This window comes from Euprymna scolopes, chromosome 30, assembly GCF_053919585.1.
Source record: "Euprymna scolopes isolate OS-2025 chromosome 30, ASM5391958v1, whole genome shotgun sequence".
Classification (NCBI taxonomy): Eukaryota; Metazoa; Mollusca; class Cephalopoda; order Sepiida; family Sepiolidae; genus Euprymna; species Euprymna scolopes.
In genome coordinates this window covers 93,263,098-93,271,008 of record NC_136511.1, presented here as the reverse complement: position 1 = coordinate 93,271,008, position 7,911 = coordinate 93,263,098, and the positions used below count along the sequence as shown (strand labels likewise).

Genomic DNA, 7,911 nt, shown 5'->3' with positions numbered 1-7,911 from the left:
TTTTTTTTTTAACTATGTTATTTAGAAACTCATGTTTAAAATTGAGATGGGATTTTGTTAACTATTTGTTCCTATACCGTTTATTTTACGTAACAATCGTTAATTATTTTCAATTGTTTATAAAATATTCAAATAGCATTTTGCCAACTAATGACAAATGCGAATCGGCTTTGTTTTAAAAGAGGAATGCATCTTTAGCTGTTTCATTATTTTCAATCAATTAAATGGAAAAGATTTGAGAAAAATATTTAGACCCCTCCACGTATATTTAATATATGTCCCTCCCACACACACACACACACACTAAATGTGTTTTTTGTTTGCAAAAATATATGCAGACATGAGAAGGTTGTAGAGTAATTCGAAAAAAAAAGACAAAAACAAATCACTAATTGAATATTTAGAATTAAAAAAAAAATTGGAATCGGAATCGTATCGGATCTGTAATTTAAGACAGAATCGGTAATTGAATCGGGAAAAAATTTGGAATCGTCCCATCACACACACACACACACACACACACACACACACACACACACACACACACACACACACACACAGTGAATAAATGGCAAAAAGTTATATTCCAAAATTAGTTATGTTTACCATCTTATAATTTATTCCTTTAATTCAGTTTAATTTAATTTAAAACTTAAAAATTAAAAAGAAATCGGAATTTATGAATCCAGCAATCAATAAAATAAATAAAACACTAAAAAAAAATACATGAAAAATTGAAAAAAAATTATAAACTTGCAAATGAAAAAGACATTTATAACATAAATGCAGCAGCCCTGAACATACAGAACAATATTGAAGTCTACACTCCAAAATGCTCGAGATTTACTTTGAAGGACCACAAACCTGACTTTGAACTTAACCCCACAATAAGACTAATCTTTCCTTGTATTTCAGATATAGGCAACATTACTAAAAAGATTTTATTGCCAATGGTTAAATCGAAAGTATCTCATAATCTATAATCTATGACGAAGTTTTGAATTAGTTTGATAAATTGCCTAAATGCAATAACAGTAACTTTATAATGTATGATTGACTCATATTACCCATCTATTTCTCCTAAATTGTTAGATATGGCATTAGAATTTGCGAAATCTGAAACTAACATTACTAAATTGGGAATTGACATAGTTAAATTAGCCAGAAGAACTTTAATTAAATATAATAATAAATATTGGACTAGGAAAAATAGAAAATATAACCTTCATGTAACAATGAGTAAAGACTCTGCACAGGAAACTGATCTGGTTGGCCTCTATATTTTTGAAAGAGTCGGTAAAAAAGGAACCAAATATAAAGGGAGGTGTGTATAGAGATAATGCACTATTTTTCATTAACTCTGGAAGTAGAAATTTAGAAAGGATTAATCAAAGGATATATAATTTCTTTAAAGATATTGACTTAACGATAACTATAGATAAAATCATAAAGTTGTTAATTTCCTAGATGTCACCTTGAATCTAATAAACAACACGTATGAACCTTATCATAAACCTAATCAAACTTTATACTATATTGATTATAAATCAAACCAATATCAATGAAAAAAGCAATTATATCTAGTATATCAAAAAGAATTTCCAAATTATCCCAAAATGAGGATATTTTTTATAACAAGAAAGAATATTACAACAAAGCACAAATCAGATCTGGATATAAGGGTGAAATAAAATATATTAACAATGTAAATAAAGCATTAGAGGAAGGGAAAATATCAAAACCGAAACCGTCTGTAATGCCTCTGAGTTTTGTCCCTTAAACAGTTATCTCCCTTGGCCGGACATTTTTCTTATAGAGTTTGCCCTGACTTGACACATGCAGATTGATCAGTGTTTTGTTCTCTAACTAGCTGGCTTTCTACTCTGCCGCACGGCTTCGTTTTTCATCTCTCATTATCCTTAGCCATTTTAAGCCATCTCCGGTAAGAAACATTATATTATTCACTTCCTAAAGACACTTTTTAATACCTTAATGTTATTTTTTATATTATTTCATTTTAACTAGGAACTTTGTTTATTTTCTTTATACTCGTGTTCGGCCTTATTTCTAACTGTCGCTAATTTCCTTACATACGACTCCCCTATCCACCCCTTTTATAACTTCGTTCGGGACTTTTTCTCTTTGTATTCTGAACAATGTTTTTTTTTTGTTTGTTTCTTTCAGTTTTTTACCATATCTACCTTCAATAAACCTGATTATGGCATTTCCTGTCTTCAGAGTTTTGATTGCTAGTATGCGTTTATGTTAACTATTTAAGGATCGTATGTTTCTAAACAAACGCATCCTGGGGACAGTATACCGTCACATGTGATTTCATACATTATGGCAATGGGTAAATCCAATTATAGAAATAGTAGGAAAAATATTAATGGTAATAAAAATAATGTTATAGATAATATCAGGAAGGCCCAAATTAACAACAGTGATACCATTATGAAAAATAGACGTAGAAATTGTGTTTGGTTTAATCCTCCTTACAGTGCACACATAAAAAAATAATTTACCAAAAGAATTTTTTCAAATTATCGATAAAAGTTTCCTTACTGGAAATTGTCTAAGTAAAATTATAAACCGGAACAATGTTAAATTATTTTTTTTGACAACGACTAATTTAGTTAAAACTATAAGTTCTAACAATGCAAAAATAAACAAAGAGACAACGGTTGGAGGATTATTAAATAATCAAGACATTGAAGTGAATTCATTTTGCAATTGCAGGAATATTGACGAATGTCCATTAGAAAGTAAGTGTCTCATTTCCAATGTAGTATATAAATGTAATGTAACAGATAATAACAGAATTAGGACATATATTGGGGCCACAGGTTGTAGCTTTAAAGAAAGATTAAATAATCATATAGTATCCTTCAAAATACCACATGTCAACAATAAGGAGAAAACAACATCATTAGCAAATTGTATTAGGGAATTAAGGAAAAACAAAATTGAATGCAAATTGAAATGGTCGATATTGGGTAGTGTCAGTAAATACTCTCCAAATAAGCCGGGCCGTTGTAACCTTTGCAATCTCAAATCATATCATATAATAATATCTAAAGAAAACCTTCTTAAACGCCAGGAAGTAATTCAAAACTGTTTACATAAATTAAAATATGTATTATCGCGATTAAAACCTGATTAGTAAAATTATTAAATTGAAATTTAATTAACGAACTTAGCAAGTAATGTTAATTTTGATTTATTGAGACTAACATGTAAATAAATAAGGTTGAGAATAAAAATGAAAATAAGAAAAGTAAAATGATAATAATAAAGGTTAGGTAAACAATTAAATCTAAATTAAATATAACAGGATAATTTAAACAGTAAATAAAAAGGGAAGGGTATGAATGTTTATGTTGTATTATTTAGTTATAATTTCAAAATATGATAGGATATAATATAAATAGTATTAAATTCTATAATAGTAATTTATAAGTGGTTTAATTAGATGTAATAAATAACCAATGGATTTAAATAAAACATGATTCGGAAAATAGATTAGAAAAAATATATGTAACTACCTTAATAGCATAATTTTAAGTATTACCCTATAAGATAAATATTTTATCTAAATATAATTAGCTAATGAAAATAAACAGAATAAATAAAACTTTATAACCTTGTTATATAGGCCTAATGAATTTAGATAATGATTGCATATAGGATGGCAAAATATATCTAAATTAATATTTAATATGAATAATGAAGGTAAGTATGTTAATATATTTCACATAATATACTATTTTACTGTGCAGTGATAAAAAATGAGCATACATCTATATTATATAATTAGGAGTGGAGGAAGAATTAAATATTAAATTAGTATAGTGAATAGAAATGGATCATGGTATTATTACTTTGATAGTAATAATTATAGATGGTAAAGTTGAGTTTGTTAAGTAAGGTAATTTATAGATCAGAAAAACTAGATGGTAATAATCATAATATTAAAAATCTATTTATAGTAATCAGACTCCAAATATTTATCTAAAAATAAAATTTATATGATGTAAAAAGTGATTATCAATTGATTGATTAGTGTTTTCAAATGGTTTTATTGTTTGAATGAATGTAAAAATCAATGCTATAGTTATAATAAGACATATCTATTGAAAATCTATTAAGATATACTATATATATTTTTAATATATAGATTCATTAACGTAACGTCTATAAATTAATTTTGGAATTATTAGTTAAATTTAATAAAAAAAATAAATAAATAAAAATAAAAAATCTAATTAAAGTACATAGGATAGGGGGTTTAAAGTATAACAAAAATCTGAGTTGGATATAGTTTATAATTTTTAGGTCTAAACAATATTTATAAATTTTATTAACTTGAATTAAAATTAGAATTCGTTTTCACTTAAATATACATTTATTTAACAGTTTGCACTCTGAAGACGAATGCGTGTTCGAGATAAGTGTATTTTTAATTTTTATGCTTAATTTCTAATATTAATAACTACATTCTATTTCAGTACTTAATTTATATTTTTATCTCCTGATTGTTTTATTCAATGATAGCGTTTTCTCGTCATAAATGTTTATTATATCTACCATGTTGATCTTAAGGATAGCATACTCAATCATTTTATATTTCTTTCAGACCCCCCCCTCAATTTCTGTTTTTTTTTCATTTTATGTTGAATTTACTTATAACGGCACTAGTTGAATTTCAGAGGACCCCCCCCCTCGCTGTTCTCTTATATCGCAATTTCTTAAACGTCACTTGCAAAAATTCAGAAAGCGATCACGTTTTTGTTTTAACGGTTAATTAAAAAAAAAAAAAAAGAAAGTCTTTTGGGATGCTGATATTAAAGCTAAAAGTCTTCTCAAATCAGTTTGCACTCTGGAGACGAATGCGTGTTCGAGATAAGTGTATTTTAATTTTTATGTTTAATTTCTAATATTAATAACTACATTCTATTTTAGTACTTAATTTATATTTTTATCTCCTGATTGTTTTATTTAATGATAGCGTTTTCTCGTCATAAATGGTTATTATATCTACCATATTGATTGCATGAACAGATTAGGAAATTGTATTCATTGTTAATTCGTGAGAGGTGAATCCATCACCATACGTTCCTTTTAAAAAACACGCCAGTTGGACTTTTATTAAGTACAATACTTAATAGATTTTTTTTTTTTTTTAAAGGAGAGTAGAGAACGTTTTCTGGAAGTGTTGTCGGCAGCTCCCGTTACTCTCGCTTCTCTTTATTTGTCACTCAGTCCTCATCTTTTTAATGAGTGATTTTTTTGACAAAGGGAGAAGAAAAAGCTGTATTCTAGGTTGGCAGTATTTTGCGTGAACAGTCGACAGAGATGGCGGAAATTTTCTGTTCTATGTCTATCTTTGTAGCCATGTGACTAGTAAGGGTGCTGGAGGTAAACATTTTATCTGGGCTGACGTTATCCGCCTGATAGTCAGGGACCCAAACCTTGGATTAACCACTAAGGAGGCTGTCCTATCAGCAGGCGCAAAGTACTGGGGTTGCTGTATTGCCATTTGGTGAATGGATTCTGGACCATGCAGTAGTCTCTGGTGGGGCCTCTCGATGCCATACTAGTGGGTAATTGTTACGGCTTTACCTTATCATGTGCTACAAAAAAAAAAAAAAAAAAAAATTCTTCATTACTTTTCTCTCTTTGTTTCCCCTCTCGGTCCTGCTCTAAGCAAGTCTGACGACCTAGTCCACAAACTGCAAAATTCCATCATGACAAGTTCCAATAAAAAATACACGATTAAACCCGGATCTGAAACTTCCAACGTAGACCCCCACTACCATGTCTCCTTCTCCAACATCAGGGGTCTACGTTCTAACCTTCCAGAGGTTGAAGCCCAATTACAGGAGACTAAGCCAGACCTTTTATTTTTAAGGGAAACTGGAATTGGACAGACTATTTCCCTAAATGAGTTCGTAATTAAAGGATACTCTAACCTAGCTTCCAAATCTGACCCCCAAGATCGCCATGAGCATGGAATATGTGCCTATATAAAAGATGGCTTTCCATGTGGTAGGGACATCTCCAGAGAAGATCCTAACTTACCCTATATGTGCTTCCGAGTAGCACAAGCTCACACTACGGCATTTATATTTACTCTCAATCGCCCCCATAACAGCGGAGTTACTATCTTTAAAAGCATATCTGAGAAAATTGACCAAGTTCTATCAGCATATCCTTCAGCTAACATTCACGTATGTGGAGACTTCAATGTTCACAATGTGGAATGGTTGACACACTCAAACAAGACCGATGATGAGGGGAAATTCTGTCATGATTTCTCCATTGCTTATGACCTCACTCAGATTGTTCACAAACCCACCCGTGTGCCCGACAATGACGGCCAGTATGCAAGTCTCCTAGACCTTTTTCTCACAACTTGCCCTGAACTATGTTCAGTTTCCGTTCTGTCTCCTCTTGGATCTTCCGACCACTCAGTTGTATCAATTAAGATAAAAATGAAATGTAATAAGTCCTCAGACGTACCTCTCCATCGTACAGTATATCGATACACTATGGCTGACTGGGATAGTTTCCATACATTTATATCGGATCTTCCTCTGCGTTCCATGTTTAAAAAGGATGTGTCGTCTATAGTATCAGACCTGACAGAATGGTTAATTGTAGGTATAGACAATTTAATACCCTCGAAAAAGTTCCAGCAAAAACCTAACAGCCAGCCATGGTTTTCTCCAGAATGTGCTGCTGCTATTGCGCACAGAAATCACTTTTTCCACTGCTTCCAACATAATAGATGTATGGAAACTAAAGCCCCCTTCAGGACTGCCAGCAACCATTGTAAGAAAGTAATAAAGAACGCAAGAGAGTTATATGCTCAGTCCGTCAAGTCCAAAGTAGCTGAGCAGCGGTTTGGTTCCCACCAATTTTGGCAAATTGCAAACAGAATCCTGAACAGAAGCGTGTGCTCTATCCCAACTATCATCAATGGACCTGAGTTAATCTTGTCAGCATCAGATAAAGCCAAACTCTTTGCCAAGAACTTTGCAGCCAATTCTACCCTTTGCGACCAAGGCCGCCAACCCCCAATATTTCCTCCTGTATCAGAAAACAGACTATGTGATATACAAATATCTGTATGTGATGTTGCCAAGCTAATCAAAAACCTTGATTCCAGTAAAGCAACCGGCCCTGACGGTATTCCAATTATAGTACTCAAAAAACTTCAACCATCTGTATTACTGTTTATTAATCGTTTACTTTAGTAATCTTTTTCTTTTTACTGTTTCTTGTTACTTTTACGACTAAGAGTCTGTGTGTTTATCACCATTCTTACATATACGGACGTGGTGTGTATGCTCTTATGTATCTTACGTGCAGTTCACTGTTATATGTGTGTGTGTGTGTGTGTTCTTATCCTTACACCGTTTCTTGCCTTGAAAATCTTCGAGATGTGTACGTGCAAATGTATAATGCGTACATACCTGGTTGCCTTGGCCAGCGGATGATATCGTCTTGGATGCTGATCTCCATCTCATTGGAGAGTGGTCACTGCAGACAGATTCATTAATGACAACAAGATGGACTGAAGCTTCAATCTTTTATTCAAGGCAAGCCTATATCTTGGACCCTGGTTGTCGGGGAGAGACCCAAAATCTCCTGCCTGGTTTCTCTGCTGGCCAGAAAAAAAACAATACATGGTTCACACACAAAAATTATCAGTACATCATTTAAAATATTATTTTTTCAACATGACCGCCTTACTGCAAGTCAAACTTTTTTTTTTCTTGGGGCCTCCTTATCCCCGCCTTTAAAACCCACAAATGATCTCGATACATCCTTTCTTCTGTACATGACTTTTATTTTTCAAAAACACCATTTAAAAAAACAACTTCTAACCATTTGAACTATAAGAAC

At 31.7% G+C, this 7,911-nt stretch overlaps 1 protein-coding gene across 1 annotated transcript in view; it reads right to left on the bottom strand.

Annotated features, from left to right (window-relative positions):
- The window catches only part of LOC145254569 (uncharacterized), a 141,863-nt gene extending 134,187 nt beyond the window's left edge, over nucleotides 1-7,676 (bottom strand). Inside the window, exon 1 of the mRNA XM_080113173.1 lies at nucleotides 7,479-7,676. The gene's annotated coding sequence lies outside the window, so the exon portion shown is untranslated. The remainder of the gene's footprint in view (nucleotides 1-7,478) is intronic.
- Nucleotides 7,677-7,911: the final 235 nt, after the last annotated feature.